General features: G+C 39.9%; 1 long non-coding RNA gene across 1 annotated transcript in view; it reads right to left on the reverse strand.

Moving 5' to 3' along the window:
• Positions 1-1,881: 1,881 nt before the first annotated feature.
• Positions 1,882-18,232, reverse strand: part of LOC109145098 — a 40,720-nt gene continuing 24,369 nt past the window's right edge. Inside the window, exons 2-3 of the long non-coding RNA XR_005604300.1 lie at positions 16,925-17,072; positions 1,882-4,195 (exon numbers count right to left, since the gene is read on the reverse strand). This is a non-coding gene — a long non-coding RNA (uncharacterized LOC109145098). The remainder of the gene's footprint in view (positions 4,196-16,924; positions 17,073-18,232) is intronic.

Below are 18,232 nucleotides of genomic sequence, written 5' to 3' on the forward strand. Positions count from 1 at the left end.
AATGGATAGTGTAAAATTGGATGGTTTAGCAATGTTTAGACCTGGGATGGGTAGTGAAGAGAAAAAAAAATACAGCAGTAGAAATTATTTGAGAAGACACACACTTGGCTGAAGTTCCCTTGTGAGAAGATAATACAGAAAGGACTTTTTTTCTGCTGCTGGTAAGAACTTGGGAAACTTGAGGGAAACGTGCTAATCTTTCTATAGATTCTCTAGGGAAGGAATTGGCCAATGCAAAAAGAGGGTTGAGATCTGGTGGAGCCAAATTAAGAGCATTTATGTGACAAAGAGCTGATGTGCAAAAGGGAAGGCTGAGGAACGTTTTATTTGGTGGTGGCACAGGGTGGTGAATAATTTTAGTTGTGTCATTAAAGAACATGCAAATGAAGGGGCTGGGAAGGAACAACATGTAAAATGATGGCTCCAAATAAATGGGAGTGTTCCTGTGAATTCTAAAGAACAAGGAAAGAAAAACTTACTTTGTAACTAATTTAGCAGTAATTTCTAGCCACTTTCAACATAGAGGAGGTTTGCATTTCAGGCAAACATTGATCAGGAACAAGGCAGAGTTGGTTTCATTCCTGAAAGAGAACAGAATGTTCCTAAACCAGGGGAGACCTGTCATGGAGCTGCTAATCCCTGTGAAGTAGGTCAGGCTTGCCAAGATGGAGAAGGTACAGCTCATTTGAACCTGGTTAGGAACATCCATTAGGAAATGGATAAAAAGAGAAAGCAAGGAGAGCCAGTTAGAGAAAACAAGTGTCTGGGCCAGACCTTCTCTTGCTTCTGGGATTACTTCAATCACTCTGTTCCTTACACAGTTTACTCCCCTTTAGCTTCAGTGGGCTTCTGTTAACCTGTACTGCTCCAACTTTGACACTGTATGTGTGTGGTGCTCTGTTGGCTTTGCACAAACCTTGAGAGCTACAGTTTTCCAATTGCCACACTCCCACTGCTCCTACAGAAGAGATTTAGGAATCAAGCTGTCACTTTAGGTTTCCACAGCTGTTGATAGAAGTGTAGTGATGAACCCCAGGTAAGTTTTAGACAGCATTTGATTTTAAAAAAGAATTCTAGTCTGTAAGTGTTTGTTTTCTTTTAATCTTGATTATAAAATGTAAAGTTCAACTACAGTGTGGAAAGAACAAGTGAATCTACATGAAGGGGAAAATGTCTTTCTCTTGTTCTGGGACACTCACCTCACAAATATTTCCGTGCTGGAATGATAATTTATCGTGGCGACCAGCCCTTGCTCTGTACAGAGGACACCACCAAAATACATTGTTTCCTGGACTGCCCCATCAGTAATTTCACTGTTTCTCTTGAAGGATGTGAGGAAGACAGGGCTTTGTGTTTTCCCACTATTTTCTATATAAGGAGGTTGAAAAGGTTCCTTCCCACTCAAACTATTCTGTGTCTTTGTGTTAACTGAACTAAAATTTTGCCTCCTCTGATAGTGTGGTTTTCTAATGGAAAAGTAGGGAGTTAAAAACTTAAAGAGATTTTAGGTGTGTGGTACAGAGGATGAAGTTGGAAAATTCTTTCTGTAACTTGGTTTCTATCAGGTTTATTTTCTACTTTATTGAATGTTGTCCTATTATTAGTTTGTGTGGGTGTCTCGTGGTAAGGAAAGGTATTCCAGCATTCTTGACATGTTTTCTTTCACTGTGTGCCATGATGGATTCATGACACTGCCTAGAGCAGAATAAATTACTGCAACACTCATTTTCCTAAAATACACTTGATATCACCATCTACGTAATTTTTTCCAGTTCTCTACTGGATTTCCAGAACTACCCTCCTAAACTTTTGGCATTTGTTCTGGCTGGATTGTTTGTAAAACTAGAAAATAAGAGGTTATCATCACACAGACAATAGCAATGTTGGTATTTCCAATTTTAATTTATACATGTGTCTAACAAAACAACACAAATAACAGTTGCAATATGCTTTTCACTATGTGAATGCTAAAAGAGGTTTATAACAAATAGTGTAGTAGGGAGTAAACAAGATGTGAGCAAAAATACATATTCAATGCATTTTCTCACATGGGTTTATTAATCATGAAGCTTGTTAAATTTAAGGAGAATGGTTTAGTTTAGAATAGATAAATCAATAAATACACAGCAGTGTAGCTGTTGGGAAGTCACCATGGCTCTGTCTTTGATAGACAATTAAAATGAACAAAAGCTTTTAAATAAAACTTTGACTTTTGACCTGGAATGTTCATATTTGTGCTTCAAAACTAAGACTGAAGAATTCCTTGGAATAGTAAAAGAATATACATAAAGAGCTTTCTTGTTCATATGAGCCAACTTAATGTGAATTTAATGACTACTCACCAAAAGGTAGGTATGCAATGACAGGAGGAAATCATATTTACAGGATACTGTCCCCATAATACATCCAGTTGAATGTGACATTCAAGAACATCTCTGACTAACTTTGAGTTTTGCTGTCCTCCAGAAATGTGAAGAACTAGTCCTGCCAAGATTTGGAGACAAGTTATCAAGGGCATTCAGCATTAAAAAATATATCTTATTATCAAAAACTATCACCTCTCACTTTTATGCTTGTTATACAGAGAAGCTGATGTGCACCAAGAGTTCTTCCCTACCTTCCTGAGTGGCTCTTCTTTATCTTGTAGTATTAAAAATCTGCTTTCACCTTGCCTGCATGTCCAGAGGTGGAGTTTGTCATCCAAAGACTGAAACAGAAGCGCACCAGAGTACAACAGTGCTCAGTGTACTTCCTGCAGCCAGAGGTATCCACAACCTCCAGGGAGCAGGGATAATACCAGAGTACACCTTGTCCAGGAAGCATAAATGCCTGCGTGGGAGCAAGAGGAACAGCTTGCTTGCTGCCTCTGGAGAGGTGACTGCTCAGCAGGGGAGCTGGCACAGAAAGAGTGAGTGTGCAGTCTGCAGGGCAGCCTGTTCCTGGTACAATGCCTCTGTGTTGGCATCTTCACTCTCTCCCAAGGTTCCAAAGGGAGGGAGAGGAAGTTATTCCCAAGCCTTATGTAACCTTCAGTCCTGTAAAGAGGTGCATGCTGGGGGCTCCCTCTCCCCACACAGCTCCCCACCATGCAGGCACGCCTCCACACCCTTATCTTTGCATAAGGCAAGAGAGACCTCCCACAAGATCATCTCCCACCTCTGCTGTGCATCTGTTCATTTTCTGCATGTCAAGCCTTTTCAGAATTTAAAAGATCTTACTAGAGATAGCAGAACAAGCTTTCAGGTTTGAGTGCATCAGATCTGGACAGATCTGATATCAAACGTGAATTTTTATTGCTTGGCTTGTTTTTCTTACCTTTTTCTTTCCAAAGTGGAAAAGAGAGAGAACTGCTGTGTAAGGAATTGTTGCTTGCAATATATTTTTCTCAGCAATAAAAATACCTTCAAGACAGGAGTACAATTCTCTTTTTAGGCTTGACACCTCCAAAGCCTGATATATGTGGCTGAGTTAGATGGAAAGGTATTATTAGGTTTTTATTAGATTATGATGCAAGCTCAAGCTGGCTAGGCTCATCAGGCAGTAAATCTAGTGCCAACAGCTGTGGCCAAATTCTGTTCCTGTACCTGTTGCTGCTTGTGGTCATTTTTCCTCTGGTTCCCTTCTATCAGTTGTGAGAAGGGCATGGGTGTACCAGGGCAGGATTTACAGTATAACCTGACATTGACAGAGTAATTGTGATTGCACTCCCTAATTAAATCAGAAATAATTCTATTGAAGGAAGAAGAGTTATTCTTCCTTACACAATACAGGAATCTAAAATTCAGGCTGTAATCACACAACTAAGACTTGTTAGATATGTCATGGGTATTATTTAGAAATGGCTTTTACTATCAGTGACTTCTTGTTTCAACAATAACCTTTTTTCAGCTCCTGTCTTGAAGCCACATGTGTTAAAGAAGTGAATCAAACTGTGTTAGTCAGGCAGACCTGGAGATCTCCTATTGCACTCAGCAGGGACTGCACAAGAATTGTGTATCCAAAAGCTGCCCTGGCTCCTGTGAACACAGCGAGTGCTGTTTCCATTCCAGGCAGTGCCACAGTCCCACGTCAGGAATGCCAAACTCATTTGAAGCCTGCTTGGACTGCTGCAGGAACTCAGCAGTGAAACAAAGGTGCAGATGGAAACCCAGGCCAAGCTCACAGACGTCCTGTGGCAGAAGAGCTGCTGTGCACTCTGTAACACACAGAATAGATGCTGTAATTTTAAAGGTTGCAATACATTAAAGCTTCCTGCAGAAAGAATTAAAGCTCACCTGACAAGACAGCAAGTTTGAGAGAATGAAAGCTGTTGTGTCCTAAGCCAAATCCTTGCTTGTAGTCAGTTTTTGGATAAGCATCTCAAAGACATATTGCAGCAGAGCCACAAATCCAGATGCCCACTGCATGTTGCTCTCAAGCAAAGCTTCCAAAAATCCCAACCTTTGCAAATATCCTTATTTATTTATCTGAATTTGTGCTGAATTAAGCAACTTCTGATGAAAGCAGCAGGGTATACAGGAAACAATATATATTTTCCGATGTATTGCTGTGTCCACACTACCTTTTCAGAGTGTGTAGCTATTCTCTCCCCCACTAAGAAAATATGTCTTCATCTAAAAGCAGTGAAAAATAATATTTCTGCCCCCCATCTGAACAATTAATGGATATTCTGCCTTGATATGTATTCCAGTCTTCTGAGGCTGCTATGGGGACAGTCTTCTCTAATAATTTTCAAGTTTTAGAAAGTAATGTTCATCTCCAGGTATTTCAAAACAGGTATAAAATCCTTATCCTGGACCTACTGTTTAACCAGATCTCCTGTTCCTTTCCCACTTACCAGGGCATGATGTGGACCAAGGACAACTAATGCTCAGCCTGTTTTTTTTCTTCCTGGCAACCATTTAAACAACGTAACAACTGCACAGGGTTGTTGCAAGGCACTGGAAAAACCTACCTGTACAAAGAAACTTCCTGAAATCCCCACTGGATGTTAGAAATGCAATTTATATAACTATATTGTGCCATAGCTTTGCCACTGTAATTCTCCTCACTCTCCCTTTCACAGAGACTGTTGAAAATAAGTTATTTGAAAGAAGAATTACATGCAATATAATCTGAGTTTAACTCAGCACTTATCTTGCATCAGTAGTGTCCAATAGACATTTCAGGCTATTTATTCTTGGGACAATGATCTCAAATTGTTCCTGAAATTTTAAGAACAAGATCATTTGCAGTTAGAGTCTAAAATCAGGGGGGTGATTTTATGATAAATTAGTTGAGTGAAAATTGGAGTCAATCAAAAAAGTTTTCTATACTGCAGTGTAAAGCAGGTGGAGTTCAAAGTTCTTGGTCCAGAAAAATAACTTTTTCATAATGAAAAATCCAGGTGAAAGAAGAGGCAGCTGAACAAAGGTGATTTTATTACCAGGCTGCAGAATTCCTATGAAATGGAATGTAAAGATTGCTTACACGTCATGGTAATTTATGTGGTCACAGAAATACCTCTGCTCCAAAAAGAGGTACAAAAGTACAGATTAATAAGCCTGGGCAAGGGTGCATTTATGAATCCCCTATGCTGTTAGTGTAATTTATGAGTCCCCTCTGCTGCTGGTGACCAAATGCCTCTCTACAGGTGCCAAGGAAAATGGGCCACTCAGACAACTGCTTGCAGGCCAGGCTCCATCTGGTACAGAACATTCCCAGAGCTCACTGGGCAGCTGCTGGGGCTGACAGTTGCCAGAGGCCCAAACACTGCTGCTGTCAAAAGACCCTTTTAGGCAGTTTGTCACCTGGGGTGGCACTTGTCTTTCAGGTAGTAGGACAGTGATCATGGGCCTGCTGTGGCAGTCCCTGTTCTGCAAAGCTGTTGGATTTGGCAGGAGTCTTGCTTGAGGAGTCACTGCTGGATTAGGCTGCAGATTGTTCCACTGAGAAACTGTATCTTGTTGCTGAGCCACATGAAAGCAGAAATATTTTAAAATGCAAATTGTCTGCAAAAAAAAGAAAAGGCTACTCAAACTTACAGGAAGGTGAAATTCTAGACTTTTGTTTGCCAAGGCCACAGAAATCTTCACATATACAATCAGCAACCCATAATTAAGTGCAGCTTCCAGAGTGTCCATAAATATTTAAGCCTATTGCAACTTTCAGACATACGGTTTGATAATTAAGGTGATCCCCACAAGGAAAATCATTGATTTCGATCTGGGGGCGTTCCTGAGCAGAGCACTTGTGATCCAGCCCTAGAACCAAGAGTCTCAGGCACAAAGTAAAGATAAGACTTTCCTTTTAAAAGAAAAGGAAAACCATAGACAGTGCACATTTATCTGAAGTGTGGGCTGATGATATGGGCTGATTTAAAAGTTTCTTTCAGAGCTACCCTTTTGCCAAAGAATGCATTAGCAGATATCTAGAAATAGCAGGCTTTATATGGAATATGTTGAAGTTGGTAAGTGCTCAGAGTGTCATTTGCCATCCTTCTCCTGTTAAGTACTGTTCAGCTCCACAAGTGGACAATGTAAACCAGTTCTAATAAGTGGATTATGTATGATAACAATCTAATGGGTATAAATACATAGTTTTATATGGCTTATTCTGGGAGAGCCCTATACTGAAAGTGATGGATATTCTCTAAGCTGATATTTTACGTTTTGTTGTCCCATTTCTGTGACTTTTTCCATGATAAATGAATAGGAAAAAATGGGAAAGCCTAAGAAAATTATGGCCTTCTCGGTTTATGTCTCAAATCCCACAGGCAGACGTTTTTCTTCTGTCTTGGAGATGCACTTGTGAAAGAAAACCACCAAGAGAGCAAACCTGAAGCCAAAGACATCTTGAAACAAGCCACGTTCAGTGGCTGATCAGACACTGACACTTGTAACACTGACAGAGCCTTGGCCACAGAGATAGGAAGATTACTTCCTGATTTGGCTTCATAAGGCATTGTACTTTTGGCAAGCTATAACTATAAATTTATAGTTTCATTTTGATTTAAACACAGATCCATACGCAAGAAACATGTCCTTTTAAATCACAGCTTCTGACAGCACTCCTGGTCCTCCTTTCACACTTGTTTAGGAAGAAGCGGAATTAAATGCCTCATTGAGGTAGAAGAAAAGAATACTCTGTTGCAGTTTAGAGAAAAGTAAAAAATATGTTAAAACTAATGAACCTTCCAAGCAATTTCTTAAATGCAACCGAGTGATTTCTGTTGCAGAAAGCAAAAAAAAAAAAAAAAAAAAAAAAAAAATAGCCATAAGGATCTGTAGGGAGTCAGGCAAGTCCCACCACACCCTAAGAAATGAGCTCTGCTGTCATTCTCTAAAACAGAGGGCTGTCAATTGGAAACGTAACAGACATTTTTGTAAGTCCTCTTAACTGTGTGCCTACCATTTGCTGCTACTTGTGGTTCAGTATTTCCCAGTAAAATCCATGCTGTGAACAAAAGGCCAGACAATTACAACTTTTTTGGCTGGTAACAGCTACTGGCTACTTCTTTTGCCTAAGAAGGATTATGTATTCTAGGCCCAGAATTTCTTTTGGGGTTCAGCACTATCCCTTAACAAAAATACCAAGCAAAATATCAAACCTTGGGGGACTGCAAAGAAAGTGTAACCTCTCCCTTGGGGTTACTGCAGGATCAATCTGCTATTTCTACATTGCATTCCTATTTTCTAAGAGTCTCTAGCAAAAGCACTAGATAGCTTTTAAATAATCTGTTTCTCAGCAAAGTAAGAGCCAGAACCTTCTTTAAAAAGAAAAAAAAAGGTATGCTACAGAGGGGACTTAAAATGAAACAGCAGCACCAGAGCCCTGAGAGCGCCAATCAACTCTGTTGGTCCTGATCAGCTTCACCTGGGCCCCCACCCACACCTTTCCCACAGGTCTTTGGGCCATATTTAAGCTCAAGCTTGGGGCTTGTGTGGTGACTGGAGTTGTGCTATAGGAGTGTTGGTCTCTGGCTGTGCTTTATATGTCTCTTCAGTGCCTAACCTGCAATTTTGTTTCCTGTTGCTTCTGTGATGATGGCCCATGTGTCTGGTTCATCCTCTTGATGTGCTTGAGGTAGGTGATGAATTTTGTGATTTTTAACTAGTATCCTGTGAGGTGTTGCTCTGGTTAGATCTATGCTGGGATTTTCCTCAGATCCTGCCTTAACCCTGCTCAAGGAGTTGCACAGCTTTTGCTGCTACCTACTGTGAGAAGAAGGATAAACAAGGGGGTCAAATGAAACTGTGGAGGACAAGAGTGTAAATTTGAAAAGCTGTTTTTCTGACATTTTAGTAACATGGGGAAGCATCTGCACTTGCTTTAAAATTTCTGGATGTGGGCAATTTGCATTAAGTTTTTTGTTTGGGGTTTTTTTAGTTTAAGGGGACAAAGCTTCTCAAATGGCAGCTGCTCCATCCTGTTATACTGGGATGTGTGCTTGTCACAGGCTCCTGTCACTGAAACCAACAGGATTAGAGAGTGGGATTTGCCTCTGTACTTCAGAATAGGCTGTTCAGAGGAACAGATTACTGCAGGCCAAACTAATCTTCTGAAAGAACCTACTCTCGGCCTGCAGTGGAATGGTGATTACTGAGGGTTCCTCAAGAGAAGAGAGCTGAGAAGGGAGATGTTTAATGCTGTCAATAGTCAGAGTTTCTTGTGTGTCTTGTATGTTTCCTCTAAAAGTATGACTGCAGGTGTCATATTCATCTCAAGCACCCATTTGCAGAGCAGCGAATTTCCATGAATTATCAGCAGGTTCCTGGAGAAATCAGATAAGGAATGTGGATGTATTAGTACACCTAGGCCAGATGCAGTTAAAGCTTCTGGAAGTGTTGCAGTTTCAGCATTCATCTGATTCACCCAGCTGCTTATGGTTGGATTCTAATTAGCATCACCTTGTATTTTTCTGCAGGGTAGCATAGCAAACCTGGCATATTTAATAAGATTGCCATGCTGCTTTCACAGCTTTGGCTGTCAACCTGCTTTTATTCTGAGGAAATGGAACGATTGGTTGGTAAAATACACTCTAGAAGGAGAGAAGTTAGAGAGGAGGTTTGGACTTCTGAGCTTTCATGAGGCATGAGAAAACAATGGGAGTGTGTAACTCTACTTTATATGGATAACTGCTCAGTAAAAATATTTCTTCAGATCAAAAATTTCCTTCCTTTCTGATTGAAAATTAATACCTTTCCCTCTGCCAGTGCCTCTTGCTGTTTTGTAGCAGTTTGCAATATGTCTTGCTATGTTTGAACTGCTTTGCAGTCTCAGTTCAGTTGTTGGTGTCTCAAAGCATCCAGGGGAGTGTATCATTATGAGGGGCTTAATGTTAATGAAGATAAGGGAAACCAAACAGTTTCTTTTGCAGCATCTGGTTTTAAGAGGCTTGAAAAGGTCCATTCTTGTACAAAATAGGCCTTCTTGTACAAAATACTATGTGCACACCCCAAATATACTGTTGTCCTGAATACCTCACTGAAGGTAGTGAAGCTGATGCAAATAGAGAATGACTGGTGTAGCCCAAGGCCTTCAAGCTTATCTGAGTAGAGCAGAGTTAAATGTGCTTCCTTCACTGGGTTGTTCTAACAACTCTGTTGTGTTTTCTGCATTTCATCTCAGTGCTTTATTCATTTGGACACAGCAAATACCTACTGCTCTTCCATTTCCATTGGCTAGTCTTCATGTGAGGAGAAATGTTAGTGTTGTGTTTGCTAATAGGAATTTTGCAGCCTGTTTTTTATTTGGAAAGATTTCCCTGACTGAGGCAGGGGGCTGGTTGGAGACACTCTGGCTTTTTAAAAGTTTATTTTTGTGTTCAGATGTACTTGACAAGCTGTATGACACTAAACAGAAGCTGAGGGATTTTTCCAGTATATTCCCTTTATTCCTACTGGTCACTAATGCTGTATGCATCACTGGTGCTTTGTACAGGTGAGTGCCTTTGAAAACATTTGTGTATCAGAATACCCTAGTGAGGAATGTTAATATTACTGCTGTACTAATTGGAAATTACAGCAAATACCCTGTGCCAACTCATCCTGAATTAATGGCGTTGAGAGAAAAAAAGTTGCTAAGATTAAGTGAGTTTGTGGAATTTTCCTTAGTTCCCTCTTAGGACTCTCAGACCAGGTTCCTCTTTCTCATCTGACTAAACTTCAATATAAGAATTGCAAGGCTGGATCAGACAAATTTCTGTCAAACTTAGGGTCCTGTCTCAATGCAGGCTAATAATGATTTCTTAAGGAAAGAGTACAAGTTTGGCCTGTGTGTAATATTTTGTAGCAACAGGGGTTTCTGGAGCATTTAATTTATCTTTAATTATCAGCAATGGACTTAAGTGAATTTTTTCTGTGTTTGAACTCGTTCGTAGTTCTTGGATCCTTTAGCAGAAGATTCCACCACTGAAGTGAGCTTAATATTACAAATGTAGTTCCTGCTTTTGCTTAAGATCTGTGGCCTCCTAGATCTAGTACTGCAAGAACTTGATAGCTCCTTTTTTTTTTTCCCCCCCTCCTCTCTTTTAGTATTTTGTTGACCAAGTGCTGCTCCACTGAGTGTGGTGGAAGCTGGGCTGATTTATGAAGTGGAAGTAAATTCCTGCTCTGCATGTACTTCCTACCCCTCTCCCAGTTAGCTGGCACTGTAGTATGTTAATGACAGCTTGGAGCAGGTGATTTCCATTTGTGTGATGAACCAGTTGTGTACTTAGCCTTTGCAAATGTGATGACAGATTAGGAATGCATCCAGCTAGACAACCCATGTCCTCCTCAACACTTGCTTGTGTTGGTGGATGCTGAGCTCCAGTCAATTAACAGTTTGTCAACAGCTGATTACAGCATGGCAAATTGAAGATAGAACCTCCTGCTAAGTGGATTTTGCCCCCCTTAGGCTATCAGCCCCCTGGTAATGGCATTCTGTTTTCAGGCTGAGCTTGGTTTCCTTGCTGGTGCTGCTAGAGAGCCACAGTTCAGATCCTGAACAGCAATTTTGTTGAAGTCTTGGAAACTCTGAAGGTTTTCTCAATTTTTCTTCAAAGTGACAGGGAAGCAACACTGGCATTGAAATGTCTTGGTGACAAATCAAGCCTTAAGTCACTGTGGAAAAATACTCTGCTTCAGAGGAGGTGAAGGGGCTATTTTAATAATTGAGTCATAGGAGAGATGAGGTGGGAAAGGCCCTCAAAAGTTCCAGCCTGTCATGGCAGAGGGAGCAGAGACAGGATCATCAAGCCCCTGTCCAGCTGCAGCTTGAAAACCTCCAGTGATGGTGTCCACATCCTGGGGGCAGGGGGGGGAACTGATCTTGGCTGAGCCTTCTTGTGTGGTGTAAGCTTATACGTGAGTGTTGGATGTGCTTCCTCTTTAGCAGGACTGTGGACTTTGGAGAACTTGCTTGTCCTACTCTTCCCAAGGCTTTATTCCCAAAGGTCTCTTTAACCTGAAGCACATCTATAGCAGCAAGTAGAGTGGCTGGCTCTGTCTCCTTTCACTGAGGGTTTGCTTCCAAATATCTGTTTAGCCATATCCATATTTCTAGAGACCCTTTACATTATCCTTCAGCTGTTTTCTGATGCTAAGCTGATGCCTGGGGGGGGTGGTTTCAGTATCCTGTGTTTATTTGTAGCATTTTAGGGTGAATCCTTACATTCAGTTCTCTGCAAGGTACAGGTACCAGGCAATTCATGCATTTCCTTAGCTTGTAATGAGAGACAAATAGAAGTGCAGAGTGCTTCAAGGGTAAATGGGTAAATAGTAATAAGCTTTCTTGACATTTCCATTTCTGCACTTAATGGAAGGCACTGAGAGCTGTATGGGCTAGTGCTATGGCAAATATATCTGTTGATGTGGGGGGGGCGGAAACACCACCAGGTCAGAAAGGCAGCATTCAGTGCTCACTGTTTCCAGGAGTGCATAAGTGCCCAGGCTTCCTGAGAGGATAATCAGTCTGGGAGAACATCGTTATCTGACTGTGTGTACAAAGTGAAGGTGATTTTCTCAACTTGCTTTATGTTTGAAATTGTAGGTCACCGGCATAAATGGAGTGCAGAGGCTCAAGACGAGATCACTGCTTTTCTACCCTGCCTCTTCCATGTTGCCAGAGTAAAAGTGGGAGGGAGCAAACTTTAAGCCTGGAACTGGTATGGCAGAGGAAGAGTACCCACAGAGATGTCCTCACTGTGAAAGGAAGGATCACAGGCTGGAGGCAGAATGCTGAACTTTAAGCATCACTCCAAATCATATTGTGGTTTGGAGATACTGCTGGAGTTCAGGCAGCCTCTCAAGGCCAAGTTGCCTAGAGAGCCTTTTCACATCCATCCTTTCATCTCTGCGAGGCTGAGGCAAGAATTGGGAATTGTCATCTGTGTGATTGTTTCCTTTCACTATTCATGTGCTTATCACCTTTACCTGACTTGTTCAATATAATTTGCACTCTGCTTTAGTTCGGGAGTAGTACAGGGAAGAGAGTCTGGAAGGAATGTTGAAGGGAAATATGCAAAGAGTTCATTTATAGTTCACAAAGTCTGACCCAAAGTGTTTTAAGATTTATTCAGAAAGCTTAACATGAAACAATTAAAAATGTAAGATCAAGATGCCTACATGAAAGTGCATTAAACAGATTTAAGTGTACTCTCCTTCAGGGATAAAAACCCCTAATGTGGGGCTAAACCTCTTTCAAGATCCATCAGCTCCAGAAAATACAGTATCATTCTAAGCATTCAGATATTTGACTTGAGTTTTTTAATGTTTGGAAATTTTCTGCCTTGACTTTGCTTTAGTAAGAGAAATGTGTGTTGGTGAACCTTATTTCACTTGATAAGTGTGCAGCCCAGTGATACTCTTTATTGGATACTTGAGTGGTGTCTCTCCCCTTCTCTCCCCCAGTTCCTTATGGCAGAAATCACTTCTACAACTTGCTTTAATGGGACTCTTCCAGTCCTGAGACAATTGCTATAGGACAGTGTAAACTTGAATGATCTGTCATGCTGAGTCCTTGATGAACTCTGTTCAGAGACACTTTACCTTGGCAGAGTTTCACAGATTGCAGTGGACTGGTTTCTAACATTCCCATTTTTAGTGGCATCAAAGCAATGGGCTCAGTATCATTATGTACATTAGACTTAAATTTTCATTTGGATTGGATACTTTTTTCTTTGTTTTTTTTTAAAACCACATGTGTTTTAAGAAGTTGGAACTTTAGGGGACAATTCCTTGTAGGTCTTGAATTGCAGTTAAACTTTGACTTCAACCATGAGGAATGTGTCTTACTAAAACTAAATAGTGTGTTAATAACCTGCTGTTTTTGTCTTGGGATATATTTGAGCTCAGTACTGGAGTCTTGGTGGCTGTTACTCCAATGCATATTTAGAGTTTCTTTTGCGGCTTCTAGAGAAGTAATCAACTTGTCACCTTGTGCCCTTGTATGCATTATAAATGACAATACAACCCGAAGTGAAACTATTAAAATTACAAACTAAATTATCTGCCTGCATCTTCAGCAGCATTTTTAGTTAGTTTTGAAAACAAGGGGAATAAATCAAATATAACAAAATGTGCTGTGTCTGGATTTTGGAAGTGACAGCTTTTGACAGTCAGTCTGCTCTCTGCCCAAGAGAAAATTCAGCTGTACATAAACATGGGAAATAAAATTACTTCTTGGAGGCCCTGGTGTTAAACAGTCTTTGTTGGCTGAAACTTGGCAGCATCAGCCTTTTCACCTCATTTATGGAAACAAGATCTGTCATTGTACTATATGAAAAATGAGCTCTTTCTGGAATCATCTCCATTAATTACCAGGTTAAGGATCAGATTTTCTTGCTAAAATGAATTTGGACTTTGATAATTACTTTAAAAGGAACAGTTCTATAGTCTTGTCTTGACTTTTCTTGTCAAAACACAGCTTCTTAATGCTTTACTTTTATTGCAGTAAATTGAAGGGGAGAAAAATGCTAAAAAAGGACATGGAAGTTGTGCAAGGCATGGTGACAGGTTGAGATTTTAATTATTGTACATTTTTTGGAAGGAGTGAAAATGCCTGTGTCACTCTCTGCCACCAGAGAGTAATGGATGCACCTGGAAGCATGGAAAAGGCATTCCTGCCTGCTTTTTTTCTTTTGGGGTGACCAGCCAGGGGCATGGAGAGAATAGGAACAGCCAGACCTTCAAATTGCTCTTTCACCTTCTGGCCCAAGAGTGGGTGAGCAACCAGGAAGCTCCTATTGGAATAAACTGTGGTTTTAAAATGCCCTGTGAATAATGAGCACTTTGTATCCTGCATCTCCTTGAAACTCAAGAGAATTAGGCTCTTTGCCAGGTTTAAAAAGGTAATCAGGCTGAGCATTGGAAATCAAATGTTCTCCTCTGTGAATTTGGATTCTGAATTTTATTTTTAAATCAAGCACTGTTGACTTTGAGTCTGTTACACAAGGACACAAAGGAGAAGGAAACATAAAAAAATACTGGAGACTTCAATAAGTTCTGAGCTGTAAAGCTTCTGCAGGCTACTTGTCAGGCATGTTCCAGCTGTAAAATAAGTGTTACTGAAAATATCTTAAGATCACTGTATAATTTAGTCAGCTTTGAATGTCAGATCATACAATGGAGCACATGTGCATGTCTTAAAAGAAGAGAACTGTTAAAATTAGCCTGTTTCTGCTGAGATACTGCTTGAAGAGATGCCTGCTTTGAGTTGGCATTGCCTCAGGTGCGTGGCTGGGTGAGGAGGAAGGGCTCTGCTCCCTTCTGGCACTCAACAATTCCCCTCACATTTGCTTCCCTGTCTGTAAATGGATGGAGGAGCACTGATAAAAAGCTTTCTCTAGAAGATAAATAAGAGAACTATTCTATACTCCTGAGGGTTTTACTGTTGTATTTGAATATTTTTTCATTAGGAAAGAGGGTTATTGATCAGCAATGACATGGCCACTTATCATTTTTAAGGTAGATACATATGTTCCTTCAGTAGTTGTGGTTCTGTGGGTACCATCCTAATTCAGCTCTCATTGTTCTTGAAATACCTCTATAAGAAGTTATTTTAAAAAGCTTCAGTACAGAGTAACTTTATTTCAATACTTGGAAAACTACCTTTTCTGTTTTGTTTTATTGACATACAAGTACTCAAAGCATCCTGTGGAAATTCATCATTTCTTAAAAGCAGCTTTCTCCAAAAACTGTGCTCAGTTTTTGGGTAAATGTAATAGCACATTTACTGAATGACAGTGTTAGACCCCATGTTTTCTGAAAACCAGAAACTCTTTGAAAGAAGCAATGAGTTTTTATTGCTTCTCTCCTGCAAATGGATGGCACAATTCATCCCAGACTGCTCCAAGTGATCCAATTTTCATTGTTACTAAAGACAAATAGTCACTAGTTCCCTTTGTGGTGTGTTCTCAGATGAGCAATCTGGGACTGATAGTCATGCTGATATGCTGGGTTCATGGGAGAAAAGAGAAATATCTACTCCAGTGAAATCCTGGATGCAGATGTTGAAATGAATGGAGTACTGAAAAATGCCAGTGCTTTCCTTTTAGACTACTTTTTGCATATTCTATCAGTTCTGCTTGATTTGCTGATGAAAACAAGTTCCTGCAATACACACTGTGGATAAGTACTTAAAAATGAATAAATATTGGAAAGAGGGATGTTGCCTCTGAACATCCAAGGAGAAATGAAAGCCAGCAATGCAAATCTGTCCTATCAGAGGCCTTGCTGATGAAACAAGAGTTCTTTTTAATAGATCACATTATCTTTAGAAGGATAGTGGAACTTAGGAAACTATATTTTAACTGTGACTATATTAATTTATGGGCACAAAGCAGTTGCTTAAATGGGAATATCCAGGTATTTTTTGTCAAATGTAAGTGAATAAATGCTTGTTTTTAATTAAGGGATTTGATCCCAATTCCATTCTGCCAAGACTGCTGTGTATTTTAGGAAAAGGAGAAAAGGACTCAAATGGTGTGGGAAAAACAAAACCCCATAGCACATGGAATAGATTTTATTTAATTCTTTGGATATTGGATACTTTTGAAGATTTGTGTGGGAGAAATAGGAGAATGAATTCTAAATGCTCAACAAATCTCAAGAGCCAGAGATTTAAGAGAAACCAGGAGTGGAGCATGAGGATAATGCAGGCAGGAGGGATCAGGGTCAGATCAGAATTCAGCATTGTATGTCTTAGATAGGAATTAAAGCATCCAGAATATATTTCCTACCTTCAACGTTTGTGTATCCACAAACATCAGTTTAAATTTTTAGCAGTTGCTACATTCCTGTGAGTTTCCAAAGATTTTAGTATTTTGGATGTGACTGACAAACTGCAGGTGATATTTGCAGCTCTGCCTAACTGGCCATTGCCCTGCCAGTGTTTTAGATTGCAGTTCACCTAAATAGTCACAATCTGCTAAGACTGAAGTGTGGCAGTCTTAAATGCAGTTTTTAAAGCTTTGAACTTGTAATCAATTAGACTTATAAAAGAAAAATATTACAGAATTATTATAAAGTAGTGTGGAGCTCAAAAGTGAGTTTTACTGGGGTGTTTTTGATTCAAGCAGAGATGATAATGATGAGCCTCTTAAAGTTCAAAAATTCCTTTATAGGAAATGTACAGGCTGAAACTATAATGATTGAAATTAGTGCTTTGAAGGTCAGTAAATTAGGCCTATCTTCACAAGGGAAACTGAGATTTGATAAAGGCAATTCATCCCTAGGTGACGTTATTTCAGCTATGAATTGTCATCAAAGTGCCTCAAAGTCATTTCTCCCTGGTCTTTTACATAATCAGAGGTGTGTAGTGGAACTTTCTCTTGTATTTTCATTTTGGGCTTACAGTGATCATGTTTCAGGCATTTAGTGCTTATTCAGAAACTGACATTTCTGCCCAAAGGTCTCTGTGGAAGGTTTCAATTAAAGATCTGGCTTTTCCTTGAAAACTTTACCTTCTGATGGCTTTTCTCCCAGCTCACGAGTCACAGCAGCTCTGTTACTTCTGGATAGTGACACTATTCAGTGTTGCATATTTTTGTGATAGTGTGGACTTTTTTAACTACTTAGGCCACTGCAGTTGGAGTTGAAGGACTGTCATACCTAAAAAGAGGAGAATGTTGATTCCATGAGTTTGAATAACAATTAGGAATTCTTGTATTTCACCTGCTCACAGTAACACATGGAGAAATGCATTCAGGATTGGACCTAAATGCTTAGAATAGCTCAGAGTGAAAGTACTAAGGCAAGGTAGCTCTGTGTGCATTAAAGGAAGAGAGACCACTGAAAGATGTCTTTTAGTGGCAGCTTCCCAGAAGGAAAACCTGTTCCCACTGGTGTGTGTGTAGCAAACCTGAGGGACAACAAGTGGTTCAAGTGGGCCAAGAAAAAACAAAGGGACTTAGAACTGGAAGCAGGCCAGCAGAATAATGGATAGCTCTGGATTAGTCAGTACATGGAAACATTTGGCATTCATGTAGTCTTGAGCCTCAAAGAAGAACCACAATGTTCCCTTGGGAGATTATTTTAAGATCCCAAAGAATGTATGTGCCGTTCCTTGGTATCGAGCAATTTCATCATGTGCTCATCCAGCCTGGGTTTTTTAATTTAGGAGCGAAGTGCAGAGCATCCCCTGGATGCAGAGCTACTGCTGTTCTAAGGGGGGAGAAAAAGAAAAAAGTATCTCGTTTCCATATCCACAGTAAGTTATTTTCCCTCAGGATCCATTTTGCAGCACACTACAGCCTTTGGATCTGTCACTTATTTTATAGTCATGAGCTCTCTGCCCCTAGAATAGGGAATCGAGATCACATTTGGCATAATGCCATTTAGAGGAAATTATTTTAGCTGCTAAATAGAAACCTAATTCAAATTAATTGTAAAACTGTTTTCAAGGTTAACTTTCAAATAGGTTTCTTGAGGCTTAACTTTAAAAAGTGGGGATTTTGCTGGTTTTGTTGTTTTAGGAATAAATTACTCGCATAATCAAACCAAAATGAGGTTTGAAGTGCAGCTGTACATAATGTTGGCATGTGGAGGTGAATATCTAGACATGTGATATGTGAAATGTCCCTTTCTTGTGCAATATACTTTCAATAACAGCTTTATAGCTAAATTAATTATACCAACAACAGTCTATTAGCATATCAAAACTACAGATTATTGTGGAGATGATGCAAAAATAAATAAATAAAATATTCCCTAAGAAACACCCAGAAAAGTTTGTTCATCTTCTTGCAGGAGTCAAATGAGATGTAGAAGCA

The sequence above is a fragment of the Corvus cornix genome, chromosome 3 (assembly GCF_000738735.6).
Source record: "Corvus cornix cornix isolate S_Up_H32 chromosome 3, ASM73873v5, whole genome shotgun sequence".
NCBI lineage: Eukaryota > Metazoa > Chordata > Aves > Passeriformes > Corvidae > Corvus > Corvus cornix.